Source organism: Balaenoptera physalus (assembly GCF_965194825.1).
Source record: "Balaenoptera physalus genome assembly, chromosome: 5".
NCBI lineage: Eukaryota > Metazoa > Chordata > Mammalia > Artiodactyla > Balaenopteridae > Balaenoptera > Balaenoptera physalus.
The window spans coordinates 56643876-56663376 of record NC_138884.1 but is presented as its reverse complement, the minus strand read 5'-3'; the positions used below and the strand labels follow the sequence as shown (position 1 = coordinate 56663376).

The following is a 19501-nucleotide window of genomic DNA, read 5'->3' as shown; positions in this document are numbered from 1 at the left end:
GTTACTCAGAGATACAACTGTAACTTAAAAGTATAAATCACAACAATGGCAATTTCAGACACTGCTTAGTGAGAAGATAGTTGGTGGCATAAGGTGAGGCCACAATAGACCCATTTTCCTCTTTGAGACTTACATATATTTTTCATATTGGAGCCAAGCACACTTTTGGAGTCTTAGATAGTCATATCTCCAGGTTTTAACTACCATCTTTATGCTTATAACTCCCAGATCTACATCTCCAACTTAGGGTTCTTGCCACACATTCATATCTATATTGTCAATTTCCTCCTAGGTATTTCCATTTGGACAGTCTTCATATGTCAAGATTAGTATGTCTAAAACTGAGTTCGTTGTCTTTCTTCCAAAATCTATTCCTGGCCTTGTGTGACCCTCTCTCATTAAAAATGGTACCACCATGCTAATGGCCCTGTAATCATATACATAGTCACCCAATGCAGAATCCTAGAAAGCATCCTCAACTTTTCTTCCCATCCTCCCCATGATCTACCAATGGACCTACTAAATATTTTCATTACTCTAGTCCCTCCATCCCAATGCACTGCTAATGTCTTAAGTTAGCCTGTCATCTCTTACCTGAGCTTTTGCATTTTGTCTATTAATGTACCCCTACTAAGTATAATCCCAGCATCCTCCAAGAACATATGCTATGCATGTGACTCTTGCTCTTTAAAATCTTTCAGTGACTTCCCATAATTTATAAACTAAAACCTAATTTCACAAGCATATCGGCCCCTTAATGATCTGCCTCTTACTTACCATCACCACCTGCAGCCACTTGACCATCTCTCTCACCCCTGGCCTTTAGTGAACTATTGCCATTTCTGAAACAGGACATGCTCTCTTACGTATCTTTTTTTTAATTAATTAATTAAATTTATTTATGTTTGGCTTCATTGGGTCTTTGTTGCTGCACGCAGACTTTCTCTAGTTGCGGCGAGCAGGGGCTACTCTTCGTTGCGGTGCGAGGGCTTCTCATTGCAGTGGCTTCTCTTGCTGCGGAGCACGGGCTCTAGGTGTGCGGGCTTCAGTAGTTGTGGCACGTGGGCTCAGTAGTTGTGGCTCGCGGGGCCTTAGAGCGCAGGCTCAGTAGTTGTGGTGCACAGGCCTAGCTGCTCCGGGCATGTGGGATCTTCCTGGACCAGGGCTCAAACCCATGTCCCCTGCATTGGCAGGCGGACTCCCAACCACTGCGCCACCAGGGAAGCCCTCTCTTAGGTATCTTTGCACGTGATATTTCCTCAGCGTGGTGTGCTCTTTCCTATTTTGTCCTCCTCTTGAAATCACCCTTCATGATTTAGCTCAAGCATCTCTTCCTTTGTAAAGCCTTCTCTAAAAGCCCTAGTGTGTACTTCCTTAGCACACTATGTTCACCTCTATTACAATAAGTGTGATTAAATTTAGTAGTAAATTCTCTTCTACATCTAAACTAATTTGAGTTAGACCTCTACAACCAAAACATCTGAACGAATACATTGTGTTTCTGCATGAAAGTTCTTTCAAAGAAGGCTAACTACTGTTAAAACAAAATTGGAAATCACTGAACTAAAAGACAATAAGGCATTATTATTGGTTGAATTATAATCTTTTAAAAAAAGCATCCTATTTGTGGAGGTGAACTAGAAAACCTTCCCCCTCTGGGTGAATGCAGTCTGTCAGAGCACAGCCCCCACTCGACTCTTGGCCAGATGTTTTATGCAATATGCAAACTGAACAACACTATCACAGTGTACTGCAGTTATCTATGTAAGTACACATCTGTCGTTTACGTCCTAGACTGCAAGCTGTGTCTTCATCCCTAGTACAGCACAGCATCACAGAGTGTCTGACACATAATGCTCAAGGAACATTTGTTTAATTCATTAATTAATAGTAGCACTTCTCAAATCATACCATGTGTCTTAATTTACTAGCAATTAGCTGCTAGTAAAAGGAATCAGAAATAATAGTCACAAACAAAATAAATTTTATTTTTCTCTCACATAAAAGAAGTCTGGAAATAGTCAATTCAGGGCTGATATGGTACATTCATTGTCAGCAGGAACCCGTCTCCTTCTCTCTTTGGCTTTGCTATCTTTAGAACATGCCTTTCTTTCCTGCCTAATCGTCCAATATGGCTGCCAGGGCCACCTGATATGGTTGTGCAGTTTGTTTACTGCAAAGGCACCCAACCAAGAAGTGAGTGGTGCATCTATGCAGAGGAGGAACTTTTTCTAATTCATGTACAAGGATGGGTGCTTCTTTCTATCAGAGATATTATGGCCATTGGGATCCCAACTATCCTATCCATTTTCCTGGCAGGGCAAAAATTATCCCCACTCCTAAGCACTGTCCTGGAAGGCCCACCCAAAAAATATTTGGTTCGACTTCATTGGCCAAAACTTAATGACAGGACACAAATAGCTAAAAGGGAAGCTGGGAAATAGTGTTTTAGTTAAACACACTGATACCAGAAATAAACTACTGGGCAGCCTCAGTATAGGTACAGCATATATACAATCCATCACCTCAACATTGACTGGATTGTTGATGAGTGCAAAGAAATAGAGTTAAAGCATTGTATTGAGTTTCATTACTAAAAGTTTTAATTCTAGCAAACTTCTAATTATGTTTATCTAAAACAAGATACTTTCACCAAAACTTTCATGCTCTGTTTTTAGAAACCAATAATTAATCTCTCTCTCTCTCTCTCAAAGGTCAGTAAACACCATCTATATTTAAATTCTCAGTCGTCAAGTAGAAGGATTCCATTACTCTTTGCAAACCAAGCAAACAAACAAAAACTCCTCTTAAGAGGGTCATTCTCCTAACCCAGATACCATTGAAATTTTAGGACTCTGTGTTTTATATTCATACCCATATTTGTAAGCCACTGGTAGTGAAGACTCTCTACTGCCTTTTTTTCAAGGATCTTTATAACCTCAAACACCTTTCCAAATTTAGCACATTTACACTTCACTCACTTTAGGTTCCATCCAAACTTGTTCTCTACATATGCTCTGACTTTCCCACTCTGTACCTTTGTTCACATTGTTCTTGGCTTACACTTCTCAACCTTTCACTTGCACACGATCAAAAGAATCACATCTTTCAAGCACTAGCTCCAATGCTCCTTCATTCACAAAGACTTCTGGATCCCTCTCCACCTCCACCCTCGCCCAACCAGATATACCTTCCTCCCCATCTGAACACCCACAGCACTTTGAGAGAGGAGACTCTGGCATGTTAATTTGGTGTCGTAGAAGTCCTACGGCTTTTGGAGTAATACCATTCTGGGTACAAATTCTGGCTCTGCCATTTACTATATGATCCCAGGCAAATTGCTCAACTTCATCTGAAACATAAGTATAATATGTACTTGCAGGGTTGGCATGAAAACAAGCAAAATAGTAAATGTTAATCTTGACGAGAGTAGACAATATTTCTTGACTAAATTAATAAATATAGTGTACAGGTTTGTGCTGACTTGTGTTAACACTGAATTTTTCAAAGGTATTTTCAAGGAGCAACTACTGTGCTTTCTCTCACAAGATTTTATCTAAAGTAAAAAAAAAAAATCATATAAACAAAACACACTGACATAATTAAAAGACATAACCACAAGTTGAAAATACTTAAAGCATGTGTTTAATTCATAAATCTCTTCACAAATAATCTCTAGGTAACCATAGCCTGAAAACTTGTAGAAATACTCGTATCTGTTTGCACTGGGTTGGGAGGCAGGCATGATGTGTTCTGCTTCCAATTCTGTCATTAAATAGTTTTACTACCTTTGGCAATTTGCCAGGATTTTCATTTCACAGCTTCTTTGTCTATCAAAAACAGGGGAACAAAAACAGGATATTACATACCCTAAACAACTTGAAGATGAAGATAGCCAAGTGAAAATATTATGAGAAATAAAAATAACAAAAAATGCTATATATTAAGTCTTGTAATTATGTTATTATAATAAGACAAATACATGGTTTTTAAAAGTATGTCTCTTTTGGCTCTCTTCCTGCAATGAATTTCTTTATTATCAGCTAAAATGACTTGCTTGCTGACAGCATACCCTAAGCAGTTCCCCAGAACCAACCTACCCACCTACCTTACTTTTTTCTTCCTCCTTCCTTCCTTCCTTTAATAGCACAGGATTTACAATTGCCTGATAAATTAAATTAATGTTTTTACCTGACCAACCCTTTTGGTGGATGGAAGAAGATTACATGCTAATGCCTGGGTTGACCCACATAACTGCTTTACCAAAAATACCAAATGTCACCGTGTTCTCTGGCTAAAAGCACTGAGGAAGGACATGCTTTTCTGTTTTCCTTGTTCTTGTTTTTCAGGGCAACCTGCAGTTCTGTGTGGCAAGCATGAGTTAGGGATTGAAATCCGAGAAAGATTATATGACATCAACCCAGGCTTCACACTGATATGTGAATCTGTTGATAAAGTTATAGTCAGTTGCTATAGGGATGATTTTTCAGATGAGAAATTTCCATGAAATTCCAAATTTCCAAAAGAATAAAGATGTTCAACCTTTGGATTTATTTTCGTTTGTATTTTTATTGCGTACTTTTAAATTAAAATATCAGCACATTCAATAGAGAAGTAGAAGTGCCTAAAGAAACCAAGAAGTGGGAAGACAGTGTACATTTATCAAGATTTCACTGTCTGCCACATTACTCTGAAAGCATGCATGGTACCATAATTTCCCTGAAGGATTGTGAAGAATTGATATTTCGTGTTCTCTAAACATTCTTTTTTTTTTTTTTTCAGAGGATATGCTTGGTTATATGCAGATGCTACACCATTTTATTTGAATTTTATTTATTAATTTATTTATTTATGGCTGTGTTGGGTCTTCGTTTCTGTGCGAGGGCTTTCTCTAGTTGTGGCAAGCGGGGGCCACTCTTCATCGCGGTGCGCGGGCCTCTCACTATTGCGGCCTCTCTTGTTGCGGAGCACAGGCTCCAGACGCGCAGGCTCAGTAGTTGTGGCTCACGGGCCTAGTTGCTCCGTGGCATGTGGGATCTTCCCAGACCAGGGCTCGAACCCGTGTCCCCTGCATTGGCAGGCAGATTCTCAGCCACTGCGCCACCAGGGAAGCCCTAAACATTCTATTTGAAGCTTTTTTTTTTGGCTGCACTCCGAGGCTTGTGGGATCTTAGTTCCCCAACCAGGGATCGAACAGGGTGCCCTCCGCAATGAAAGCAGGGAGTCTCAACCACTGGGCAGCCGGCGAATTCCATGAAGCATTTTTATATTTCTTTCAGAAACCAAGGGCATTTTTTGGGGATTTTTCCCTGTCAACGAAGGACATTTATCATATAGCCTCTAAATATATGTCCCATACTGTGCTACAGAGACTCTTGAACTAGCTACACTATTTGGGCTGAGGCCCAAGTCAGGGATTCTTTCCCACAGAAATGAAAATGGCTAGTTGGCTGACTTACCCTGCGGCACGTGAGAAGCTGGATCAGCAAGAAGGAGAATGGTGGACGGGCAGGGACAGGTGGGACAGAGAGAGGATGGCAGTCCACGTCCTCACGATGAGAGGCACTGAGGAGGCTCTGCCCAGATGTCCAGCTAACATCTTGGAGCTAGAAATACAGTCTACTCCATCTGATGTGAGAAAGAAAGTGCGGAGCTGCACTTCAGATCCCAGCAGCCCTTCGCATCTTGTTAATATGGCTAAGTTCTCTCCTTATTTAACACTGTCAATTTTTTATGACCCTGACTTGTTGAAGGAACCAGGACAATTGTTCTGGAGAATGTCAAACTTTCTGGTTTGTCTACTGCTTCCTTATGTTCTCATTTAATTTGTTCCACTATCCCCTGTGTTTTCTGTAAACCGAATGTTACATCCCAAAGTTTATTGGATTGAAATTAAACATTTTTGGCTCGACTACAACACAGATACATTCGGTGTGTCTTGTTACCTCCCATCAGAAGACACATACTATCTGGTTGACTCACAAGAAATGACAATGAATCTGGACCCTGGACTAGAGTGATTACAGTTTTCTCCCCCAGAAATCTAGCTCAATGACATTTTGCCTGTAGAGACCTAATAGCTATTTGGTAAAATATAGACTTCAGTATTGTTTTTGCCCTTAAGGACTTTCTACGTTAGTTAAGCCTTAAGTTGGTTTTAGAACCCATTATCTGAGTGTTTTGTTTTGTTTTTATTTTGATGGTAGACTTACCTTCACGATTAAGTTTTACTTGGTATTTTATTAAGATTGGTTTTCATAAACCATCTTGTGCAGTAAACTGTGACCCAGAAGCACACTGTATGGCAAGGCCAATAAACTAGATGTTAAATTTTTTCAACAGATATTCCACTCATTAAATAATTTGCACTTTGAAATTTGAAACATGTAATCTAAAATAACTCTTGAAATGTCAAACACTGGGGTTTTTTTAACTAATACCAACTGCTGATGTACCTACACAAAACAAATTCAGTGAACTTCCACCAGCTGACCTTTAATCATCAGTTAATGGAATAATGCTCTTTTCTGCAGCAGGGATAATCTTGTTATTTGTGTTCTTTCTAGAATTATACTCCACTTTTGAATTTAGGTTGTCTATATTGGTGGCCTAATCCCCAAAAATAACCAAGAAAGCACAATATTTCTAATATTTCAAATAATTCAATTTCTTCCTATCTATTTTCCATATATAATATTACATTTCTTCTATATCTACACTGTGCAGTTTTTCTATAAACAGCTTTCAGACTTAACTATTTTGACTGAATGGACACACCAAATCTGGTTTGTTTTGGTTTTTTCTTGGACAGATTTTTTTTTTTGAAATAGATCAATCTTTTGATGTGTAGAGAGCCTCTATGTCACCTTTTAGCTCTAAAATGACTCATGCTCATCTCACATTACAATTTGTGTTCTTTTGTTAACCTTTTCGGTTCCTTCTTTCTATTAACCTGAACTTAAAAGTTCTAATTTCGACATATTTAAGACAATCACTACACAAAACTGTTTCCCTATTGCTTGTTATAATTTCTGAAGATTAACCATGGGGTGTCAGTCTTTTGAAAATAAAAAGTTCTGTAAAGTATATTAAAATATATATCATCCTAAATTAGTGTGTCCCAACACCTGCTATGCAGAACACTATTTCCATGAGATTCTCAGGGTATAGGGACCAAGGAGATTCTGTGGTCAAATATGTACAGGAAATGCTACACACTGTACTTCTCTTGAAAACTCACAATATTCTTAAGCTTAACAAAAAAATTGAAAAGTCTTACCTACAGAAACATGTTTTACTTCATTTACCCCAGTGTTTTCTCTGATATACTGACCACAGAACTCTATTTACTTAACATCCATAAATGTCTCCAAGTAGAGCATAGCTGGGGAAACACTACCTAAACCTATAATCAGCAAACATTTGCTTTAGAATCATTGAGCCAGAAAGCTGGAAATCTTGTGTTATTGATCATGTATCTTAAAGTTTTTCAGATTAAAAAATAGACCTTTAAGAGTTAAATGACTTGGCTTAAAAAATAAAGCCAAGATCAGAATCCATATTTCATTCCCATCTGATTCCTGGAACTCAAAACAATACAATTCTGTAATTCCCTAATTGAAATTAAAAAATTATTTGGTCAAAACGCTATAGAACTATAGAGCACATAAGAAGAGACCTCTTCAGTTGGGTTGCTGTGATCCCATAAGATATTACGGGAAAGGGAGTGTGAGTGTTTGTAAATTTTGTTTGTTTTTTGTTTATAAAAATGGGGTCAATCCATAGGTAATGCTTTGAATCTACTTTTTTCACTTGATCCTGTATTGTTAATATATTTTCATGACATTAAATATAATTCTAGAGCACAGTTCTCAACCCCATCAAACCCCACACTCCCCTTTCATAGCAAATATTTTGTAATACCTTCCTTATTATCCTTAGATGAAATGCATAGATAATATATTGTATATACATAAACAATTTATAAGAAAGATAATGCCTTAGCTGTGATGTATAGGATAATTCAAAGCAATTTATAATGAAATAATATATGAGATGCTCAGGCATGACTTCATTGGAAGGCAGAGTGAAAAAGTTGGATGTTTGTACCTGTAAGTAGCTTTCTTTTTTTAATTTATTTTTTATTTCGGTAACACTAGTTTATAATACTATATAAGTTTCATGTATACAAAGTTATATTTATGCTTGTGAATACACTACAGTGTACTCACCACCAAAAATTTAGTTTCTGTCTGTCACCATACAGTTGATCCCTTTTACCCATTTTGCCTTCCCTTCCCCCCCAAACCCCCGGCTTCCCCTCTGGTATCCATTACTCTGTTCTCTGTATCTACATGTTTGTTTTTGTTTGGTTTGACTTGTTTCATTTTTGGTTTTGTTTATTTGTTTGTTTGTTTTCTATATTCCACATAAGAGTGAAATCATATGGTATTTGTCTTTCTCCTGTAGTTTGAATGCAAATGTCGTGACTACAAAAGCAGACTGATAGACATGGTGATTTGTCATAGGAGTGACACTGGCAGGAGTCACATGATTTTACCAAGATGGTGAACTGCTCTTGGTAAAATTCCAGGCAAAACAAAATACATTCTTTCCGTTATTTATATAATAACTGCAGTCCTAGAAAAGTTATATTAAAAACCATGAAAAAAACCATTTATGCTTTAGGTAAAATGGAGTTGAGGTCTCGGTTCAGATCATATACACGGATTTTTTACCTACATGAATGTCTAGAGGGACATGTGAAAATCACGTAGGATGCAAGGGCATACATCCTTTTATGTGCAGAACTTTCCCGAGGATTCCAGAACATCTAGCATCCCCAGCCCCTGTCCACTAATCCAAAGTATCACTTCCCACTGCTACTCCTGTGATTATGATGTCCAAAATCCTTCCCTACAAATTCTGAAAATGCCCTCACCCATGAGGGGGTACATACTAATTAAGGATTGCTATTGTAGAATGTATTTTAAAGATTGCTTAGCATTCCATTGAGTGGATTACCAACTCTTCACTAAATTCAAGGACACAGTCTGCTTAAATTACCAAATAATCATAATTATTATTCTACCAACTGAGAGCACACGATGTCCCAGACATTTTATTTGCATTTGGTTATTTAACCTTTACAATTGCCATATTAAGGTAAGAGGTATTATTTTCCCCATTTTACAGATGAGAAACCTGAGGCTCAAAGATATCAAGTAACTTTCTTCAAGGGAGCCAGGATCCAAATCCAGGTCTTTTTGATGTATAAGTGCACGTACTTAGCCACAACAATATACTGTCAGATGTAGTTTGTATTACTTCTTAGAGCAGCCATTCTCTTTCTGTTCAATTCTTTTCTTACCTTCTGATTCAGCTTCTCTTCATAATTACCTTTCCTTTCTGATCTTTCTGGAACAATTCTTTTCTGGAAACAAGAGGCTGTTCCGCAGTCCCTCCTTCCCCTGCCTTTTAAAGTGGAGATCTGTGTTAGATTTGGATCTGCTGCAATTGGTTCTAATTAATGTCCCTACCTTCAGGCTGTCTCTGAATAAATGACTCAATATAACTGAGCAAATTCAATTTTTAAAGGAGCTTGAGAATTTTTAACCTGAACTAACACATCCAGGGAGTATTCTATTACATGTTCATTGCTTATTTTTCCTCACCAGCCATTCATTTTTTAAATGACTAGATGGTTGCTTTCACTCCCCAACTATTGTCATATGAAATACTATTTCAGTGGTTATGAATGACCTCCTCATTAGTGGAGTGTTTTTTTCCTCCATTATTAGAGTGGAAGTAATTTGAGGACAGAGACCGTATGTAACTATGTTTCTACTGTGTTATATTGTAATGCTTGTCCCTAATAAATTCACAGTAAATGTCTATTGAGTGATGACATGAAGCTCAGTTCAGTCTAATTTAGCACAATAATTATAAGCCAAGCATGAATAGACTTCCTCACTTAGATCCTTGGTATTTTGTTTTCCACACCTATAAAACGAGCTGAATTTCTAGAACTGTTACGAAGACACATGAGGTATTTGTGTGTTGCTGGAACTATACTAGCACTAGGGGGAATTTGAGAAGAGTAGCTTCCTTTCCCCCTCTATCTTTTCCCTACAGTCCCCTTCCCTTTACAGAGTCCTTTGAGCCAAAGTGTTCAGGATTCAAATTTTGGACTTGTGTACATACAGGGTATTTTTTTCTTTGTGTGTGACATGCGTATGGAATTTGGTGGGATATATGGACACAATTAACAAACTTTTAGCTTTATATTGTTATAATTTTAAAAGATATAGAGCACATTTCCCTAATTAGGAATGAAAGAAGACTCTAGAGCATATAGTACCCTCACTGTATGGACTGACTTTCTCATTATACTGTACTGTATGTATCTCTTGAGAGAATATTCAGCTTATTATGTTGTGGTACAGTCTGAAGGACTAGATTTTTCTTGTTGATAATTGTCAAGGCAAGAAGCTAGTCCTCAGACAGGAAAGTTTGATTGAGTGGGGGTGCCCAAAACAGATATGAAATGAAATTTGATCTCCAAAGATCAAGGAGTCAGAATGTTTGGAAATGTACTCTTCATAATTACTATTAAAGATGGCTCCCTGATCCCCCATATGGGAGTCAAGAAGGATGGACACAGATAAGACCTGTTTGTTTTTTGTCTTTTTTCCCCCTCCAGGTTAACACATGAACTTTGGAGGCAAGGTATAACTTCAACCCAGATTTTCCAAATTCATGCTATTATTTAGCTTTATTTACCTTTTGTTATCCTCCAATCTTTAATAAACTATTTCAGCTGGATTACAGAAAATGAAGAAGGGGTCATTTGTCCATGCTCGGACCAGACTGCCAAAAGGAGGCTCTTCAACCCATCCTCCACCCTCAGCATGGCTGTCTCAATGGCAATCAATTTAAAGACTCCAATGGCCATGGTAAGGCAGGGGAAACAGGCAGGGCCATGTGGTCCAACCATCTCCTGATCATCTGGAAATTCTTCTAATGCTGAACTTGGAAGATCAGGGTTATATTTTTGTAAAGAAAAACAGAATCCAAGTACATATGACTCATTGCTCTATCCTCAGAGCCTTCCTAGTACATGGTGCTCACTAAGAATTTGTATAATAAATAATGAGCCAGCATATACTTACTGAGCTTTGTCTTTCTATGTGCCTATCACTGTGTTTCATAGCCAGCATCTAAACGGCAGTGCAGGCAACTTTTACTCAGGTTCAACTCAGTACCCTTTGAGTACCTTCTATGAGCAAGGAACTGAGTTAGTTGCTCTGGGAGACACAAGTATGGATAAGGTATGTCATCTTGCTTTAAGGAGCTAAGAATCTAGTGGTGGAGATAGACACAGACATAAATAACTCTTTCTTTAACGTGTAACCTCAGGGAGGTCTCAAGTTCCCTAACTCATTACCTTTCTCTCTTTTTGTAAGCATTTTTCAACTTCTCTTTCCCTTAAGAACACTCGTGCTTTTGTGCTTCATCTTCCTTGCCTTTTTCACTCCCTTGGCACCATTCTTATGTTCTTTCCTATCAACAATTCTTATTGTTCTAATAGCTCCCTCCTTCCTTTACTTAAGGAAGCTTTGAGCACATCCTTCTTGACTGGAGAAAAGACTTCCCTGGAGGCTTTCTTTGATTATCATTCAAGTTTGGTTTCTTTTCATTTTTTCTTTTTTTAAGTTTTTCTGTACTGCAAGTTGGCAATTCTTAACTTCTGGTAGAATAGCCTTCTGTATATTTTCTCCAGAAGATACTTAGGAAATGTTTTATTAGTAAAGTGAAAAATCTGTACCTAGTATGTTTCTCTCCCCCATCCTCCCTTAACACATAATATATTACAGAAGCTGGTTAAAATTCTTCATGGTGAACATACGCATGCTGTCTATTATAAACAATATTGCCTCATTAAAATAGGATGAGACAATAAAAGTCATTATCTGACTTGTGTAGCAAAGATCCAACAAAATGAATTAAGGCAAAAAAATATAATGCCATTCTAAACCTCTCCAGTTTTTTCTAATTTTAGTGAAGGAAGAAAAATGAAATAATACTTTGCATTTTTAAACAAATATTTTCTTACTATAGTTCTGATTTTGTATAGCAGTTTACAAGTTACAAAACTTTTTGATGTACTATCAGCTCATTTGATCTTTAAAACCACATTGTTTTGAAAAAATCAGAGTTATGTCACAACTGTCATTTTTAGTAGATAAGAAAACTCAGCGATGCTAAATGACATCTTTAAATTCACAAGATCTGCTTATATACAGCAGATCTAGATCTCAAATACAAGCATTCTAACGTTTAGAACATGATTCTTCCACATCTTCATGCTACACATTATTTCATAAGGCTATTTATATATACGTTTAAATGAGATTTTAATTATGTCGAAATTTCTGAATCACCACCTCTATTGTAGAAATATTTTTCACTAAACACTTGTTTAGCAAATTAATATAGATTGTGTGGTTATCTAGTAGGACAAAACATTTCATCATTTAGAATCCAGACTTTAGCAACTACTAACGCAGAGAGTGCTTCCTGAAGCACAGGAGCTGGAGGAACCCAGGAGACAGACTCTATAGGTCTAAATAATTGCACTGAATCCAAAGAGAGCTCTCTAATGAGCTATATTTTGAAGACTGCATGAGAGTGAGAACACTTACCCAATTGTCTATGTCAATGAATTAGCACCATTTATCAAAATTTTGGAGAGTTAGGGGACTATTATAGTATTAAATGAATAGAACAATGATCTGACTTTTCATTCAAATGAAGTTTGGTGGAATATGATTTATATCAGTGAAACAACATGGGGCAGCTACAATTGCATGAAATCAAGGTAAATGAATAGAAATCATCAGAGAGTTTTTAATTGAGATATAATTGACATAAAACAGATTAGTTTCAGGTATATAACATAATGATTTTATACACACACACACGTATATATAGCTAGATAATCACCACAATAAGTCTAGTTAGCATCCATCATCACACATAGTTACAAATTTTTCTTTATCTTGTGATGAGAACTTTTAAGATCTCCTCTTTTAGCACTTTCAAATATACAATACAGTATTATTAACTATAGTTGCCATATTATACATTACAAACCCAGGACTTATTTATTTTATAACTGGAAGTTTGTACATTTTGACCACCTTCACCCATTTTGCCTCACCCCTTACTGGCAACCAATCTGTTTTTTGTGTCTATGAATTTGGAGGTTTTTCTTTTTTCTTTTTAGATTCCACATATAAGTGAGATCATATAGTGTTTGTCTTTCTCTGTCTAACTTATTTCACTTAACATAATGTTGTCCTAAATGGCTGGATTTCCTTTTTCTTTATGGCTAATAATATTCCATTTTTTGTATATGTATATTCTCATATCTTCCTTAACCATTCATCCATCTATGGACACTTACATTCTTTCCATGTCCTGACTACTCTAAATAATGCTTCAATGAACATAGGTGCAGATATCTTTTTGAGTTTGTATTTTTATTTCCTTCAAATAAATACCCAGAGGTGGAATTGCTGGATCATATGGTAGTCCTATTTTCAATTTTTTGGAGGAACTTCCATACTGTTTACATTCCCATCAATCGTGCACAAGGGTTCCTTTTTCTTCACATCCTCGCCAACACTTGTCATTTCTTGTCTTTTTGATAGTAGCCATTCTAACAAGTATGAGAGTGGTTTTGATTTGCATTTCCTTGATGATTGGTGATGTTGAACACCTTTTCATATACCTGTTGTTCATCTATATGTCTTCTTTGGAAAAATGTCTATTCAGATCCCCTGCCCATTTTTCAATCAGAGGTTGTTTGTTTTTCTATTGAGTTGTACGAGTTCTTTAGATATTTTGGACATTAACCCCTTATATGAGAGAGTTTTCTAATAGAAGGATTAGAAGGGAATGACAAACTAAAAATGAAGTAAATATGAAAGATCTTAAAATGTATTACCTTCAAAAGTCTTCAGTAGTCTTGTATATGTCTAAGTCACATAAGACTAAGTCTTATAAGTCTCATGCACTTAGCTGCTTGCCATACTGAAAGGCAAACTGCAAATCAGCCAATGATAAACACATTTTTAAAAACTCTTTTTTTTCTGTACTTCTCACATAAGACCAGCTCCCAACTAACAAAAAAATTTCTTTCCAAAAATTTATTTTTAAGATAGTTGTCTGGGACTTCCCTGGTGGCGCAGTGGTTAAGCATCCACCTGCCAATGTAAGGGGCACAGGTTCGAGCCCTCATCTGGGAAGATCCCACATGCCATGGAGCAACTAAGCCCGTGTGCCACAACTACTGAGTCTGCAAGCCAAAAGTACTGAAACCTGCACACCTAGAGCCTGTGCTGTGCAAGAAAGGGAAGCCACTGCAATGAGAAGCCCACTGGCCGCAACTAGAGAAAGCCCGCGTGCAGCAATGAAGACCCAACACAGCCAATAAATAAATAAATAAATAAATAAATAAATAAACTAAAAGGAAAAGAAAAGGAGTGGCAACAAAGGCACCATATTAAAAAAAAAAAAAAAAAGATGGTTGTCTAACAGCCTTTGTTTACATCCTGAGTGTTTGTGAATTGGATGTTTGTCACTCAGGGAGTACAACAATATCAAAATCAGGTAAGTAAATTCAATAAGGTCATTCAAGATGTGGATTAAAATCTCTATCAGCTCTTATTTCTATTATACTTTTATTTCTATGATTATACATTTGCAGACTAAGATGTTGCATAAAGCAAAGAAAGCATTAGAACAGAAATATGTTGGCATCAATTTTTCATATAATTGAGAAAACAGCCTGATCCATGATGCTTAAAAAATGCAACAGGCTCTGCATGTACTCCTAGAATTTAGTACTGGGTTTTGTTCTGGCTGCTGGAAAGTCTTTTGATTGAAAACATCTTATGAGCAGTTCACATGGGGCATATAGAATGTTTTACTCAGAAAGAAGACTAATTTGTTAATCTTGCCTTTGATGTCTCTTGTACATTGCTTTGTTTTTCTGCTCTCAGTAGTAATTTCTTGGAAGTCATAAAGGATTGTTAAGCAACTAATCATGTTGTATTTTGTATATTTATCTTAAAATTTTATCTGTTTTTTCAAATTTCATTTTGCTTTCTTTGGGAGTTAATGTCTCCTGGAAGCTTCTTTCCCTGCTATAGTGCCCTAACCTGGGTACAGCCCAGGTCCTGAGTTGACTGCTTAACCAGCCAGATGTGTAATTTTGGAAGAATCTTTTCACCTCTTGGACCTCAATATTTTACCTATAAAATGAGAAGTTTGGCCTTGATATCCTCTCAGGGTATTCCTTCTTAAATATTCACTGACCTAAAGCAGGTGTTCAAAAAAACTCATTGAAGGAATAAACATTAGCCTGTTTTTCACATGCATGTTTGGCCAGAATTATGAGGGTCTCTCAGATCCAAATGAGAGTATAAGCTGGGAAAGGGGATATACTAAAGGCCTCCTTGCTGGAAATATCCAATATGTGGTATCATGAAGTTCAAGTCTAGCAATCATTAACAGGACAAGCTAAAGCCCTGTGAAGAGTGAAGACAAAATTTTGATACTGTGATTGTTTTGACGTTTTCAACTCTTACTTTTATGGACATCAATAGGACTGTGGAGGAGTTGGAGAGATATGTTCCTGTACCCTGCTACTTAAACACTAGAGTGGGAAGGAAAGTCAACAGACCACTGATCAACTGGGAGAGGCACACAGTGTTGGCAGTCTTTGGGCAACAAGATTCTCTTGGGCTTTCACCAATTATAGAGGAGGTTTAACTCTCAAATTTCCCAGTACTTTGGAAATTTCTACCTTCTTGGGTCACCTACTATAATTTAGTGCATAGGAAAAAAGTGCTGGATGAATAAACATGCTAACAGTGGTTATTCCTAGGGAGTGGGATTACTGGAGAGAGCCTTCCATTTTTACTTTACACACCTTAGAATTATTATATTACTTTTGTTATAAAAGTAATCCAGACATCCAGACATTTCAGGCAATGGGTATGATTCTCAGGCTGAAAAAAAAATTCTTTACTTACTTTTTTAAAAATAAATTTATTGATTTTTGGCTGCATTGGGTCTTCATTGTTGCGCACGGGCTTTCTCTAGTTGTGGCGAGCCGGGACTACTCTTCATTGCGGTACGCAGGCTTCTCATTGTGGTGGCTTCTCTTGTTGCGGAGCACAGGCTCTAGGCGCCCAGGCTTCAGTAGTTGTGGCTCGCGGGCTCTAGAGCACAGGCTCAGTAGTTGTGCGCACGGGCTTAGTTACTCCACAGCATGTGGAATCTTCCGGGACCAGGGCTCGAACCTGTGTCCTCTGCATTGGCAGGTGGATTCTTAACCACTGCGCCACCAGGGAAGTCCTTCCATTATGGTTTATCACAGGATATTGGATATATTTCCCTGTGCTATACAGTAGGACCTTGTTGTGTATCCATTCTATATATAATGGTTTTCATCTAATATTTCAATTTCTAAAGGAATTATTAAATAAGCATTTTATGTTGACAAAACTCTTTGATATTATTTAATTAGGTTTTCTTCATGACTACTCTTCTGGTGCTATTATCTGAGTTTTTAAAAAGTTATTAAATGAATGAATGGATGGATGAATAAATGCTTTGCTTAAGATCCCGAAGGTAAGAAATGGCAAAGACAGGTTAAAGTTCATTGACTCTGTCTCCTCAGACTACTGTTTGGTCCCCTGAGCCCTGTTGTCTCCCCAGAAGAAAGAGGTAGTACTACAATGCTTCTTTTCCCATGGAAGTAAATAAGTGGGTCATTTGCTGTAGTAAATGCTTGACAGGAAAAGATGAAAGAGTAAGCCAAATAAGAAATATCTACTTACTGCAGGTACAGCTTAGCATCTTGGTTATAACTTATCTATAAGAAATGTTATGGTCATCATTAGCAAGTCTTTGCAGTCTTTAAATATACAAACTCACATCTTCTCCAGTGCCAAAAAATAATTTCTCTCTGTTCTATGCCTGGGAAGAGAGAGAGAGAGGGATAGAATGAACAAAGTTAAAATGGATCTGAAATACTGAGATTTCTTTGCTATATTTTATTGAATTTCACATTTTAAAATTGAGTTGGAATGGTTCTTACTAAAAAAAATGGTACTGATGGATACACTTTGAAAAAAGAAAGGGAAAATTAAGGTTTTGGCAGTAGGTCAGCTTTTACTAAATCTATTTTCCTTTCTTTTTTTTCCCTTATGACATTTTTATTGAGTCTTTTCCTGTAGTTTTTTGGGACTAAGCTAGTAGCTATAGAGGGAAACTTGTTTGTATGCACAAATGAGTTTTTTCCCCTACTTCCTTTGATGTTCATACGAATTTTTATTAAATTTCTTTGGCTTTGGATATTTACCTCTCTAGATCTTTCGTGTTCTGAACAGCATTTTCCTTTCCATCTATTGCTCATGTGAATTAGGCATTCACAGTTGCATTTACAAACTGTTGTGGAAATAAAAAGTTTTCCTTTGTGGCATGCAACTCTTACAGCACAGTCCACTCTCGGTGGGTGCCAGTTATGCCTGGTACCTATCCCAGTCTAAGCACCAACACAGGTGGCTGGCTGACACCAATGTTGAATTACAGCTTTCGACTAATAAATACAAAATCCCTATTGTTTCATAGTTCTATTTGAAAACACAAATGTTCTTTAAATGATTTGTTTTTGTTTTTTTTTTTCTATTCCAAACTCTTTTTCTTAGCTTTATCTGCCTCTGAAATATTTGTCAGTGTTATGTCTCAGTATAATCACTGATAAATGTATATCATTATTGTGCTGGCTTTAATTCCTTACTAAAATTTAAATATATTTGAGATATTATTAATACCCACTTACAATATTCTTTTGATTCTTAATATGGAACAAATCCTGCTGGATAACATTATACAAAACAGTGATTTGATTTACTAAAAGTAAACCTTAGTAATGAAAATTCCTACCCTTTGGGCTCACGCATTATTTTAAATGTCAAAATCTGCGGAGAAAAATCAACTGTATTCCCCTCCTAGGCAATAAGTTACAACCAGAAACGAAGAAAAAATTGAAGTGCTTTTTAAAAAATATAGTTACAGCATTAAAAATTTATCTTGAGTTTCTAATACAGAATGTCTAATAGAAATCCCCCTGTACCAAAGATGCAGCCCACTTGTAGACTTTTGTTTGGGAAAAGATCATTTAGAAATAATTGCTTTTTAGTACTGCTACATTATTAAGTTCTATTCTCATTTTTAATGGAATGTGGCAGATATCACTCACTTTCATGAGTGTCAAAGGAGTTTTGTGATGAAATTATTACAGTTCCTCCCCTGTCTTTATTAAAATCTTCAATCCCCAAGGATTAGTGATAAACCAACTCAGTTTAGCAGGCCAGAGCTGCTCTTTCTGGTGGGTCTCCCACAAGTCTTCCCTGGTTTCCAGACTTCCTAAGCCACTTCCTTTCCCAGAATTCTCTCTGACAGTCTCTGCTCCTGGCAATGCCAAACCCCACCCAGAATCCCCTTCCCTGTTGACCTTCCATTGCAAACTCAGCGGTGAAATCCTCCCAAATACCAACCTTCTTTCCAGTTAGTTTGAGATTCCTCTAGGGCAGTGGCTTTCTAGTGTGGTCCCCTACAGGCAGCAGCAGTATCTCATCACCTAGGAACTTGTGAACAATGGAAATTCTCCTGTCATGTGCTAGACCTCTTGAATTTGAAAGGGGGTGGGGCCTATTGTGTATTTTAACCAGCACTTCTGGAGATGCTGACCCACAGCCCTAGGGCAGAGATCCACTAATATCCATCTCACCCTCAGACTCTCACTTGTTTTCACAGTAAGTGCTCAACGAGGCTTTCATATGAAACCAATCCATCTAAACAAATAAAAACAAAAACAGTTGCCTAAAATTGTTTAACTGAAATACAATAATCTGGAGCTAATTTCCCCAAAGCTTATTACTTAATGATGACAGCTGTTAATGACCAATTTACCTAAAATTCCGCCTCCTTTGAGTATTTTTTACCACCTTATCAGTTTCCACACCTACACATTCTTCAAGCTACTAATGAAAGTTCTCCTTTCATTCCAAACCTGGGATTCTCCCCACCTGGGCTTAGTCTTTTTCTCTTATTTGTTCCCATAGTGAGTTAACAGTAGGTTCCTCCCTTGTATAACATTACGTATTTCTTGTGAACAACACGGTCCTAGTTTTCTGGTTATGTCTCATACAATGCATTATGCATATTAGACATTTGACACGTGCTTGTTGATTTCAGTGACAGTACAGTATAATAGCTGAGAGTATAGCCTGGAGCCAAACCTTGTGTTCAGTTGCCACCCCCTTTACATACTAGCTTTGTGACTTTGGGTATGTTTTTAAATACCACTCTATGCCTCAATCTCCTTACCTACAAAATGGGCATAATATACTAGTACTCAACT

The 19501-nt window shown here is 37.1% G+C and overlaps 1 long non-coding RNA gene across 1 annotated transcript; it reads right to left on the bottom strand.

Annotated features, from left to right (window-relative positions):
* Positions 1–3622: 3622 nt before the first annotated feature.
* On the bottom strand, positions 3623–18862 carry LOC309661888. Its single transcript, XR_014264339.1, has 4 exons — positions 16914–18862; positions 9371–9474; positions 5460–5628; positions 3623–3830 (listed from the first exon to the last, which is right to left on the bottom strand). It is a non-coding gene; the product is annotated as an uncharacterized lncRNA (long non-coding RNA).
* Between the last annotated feature and the right edge of the window lie 639 nt (positions 18863–19501).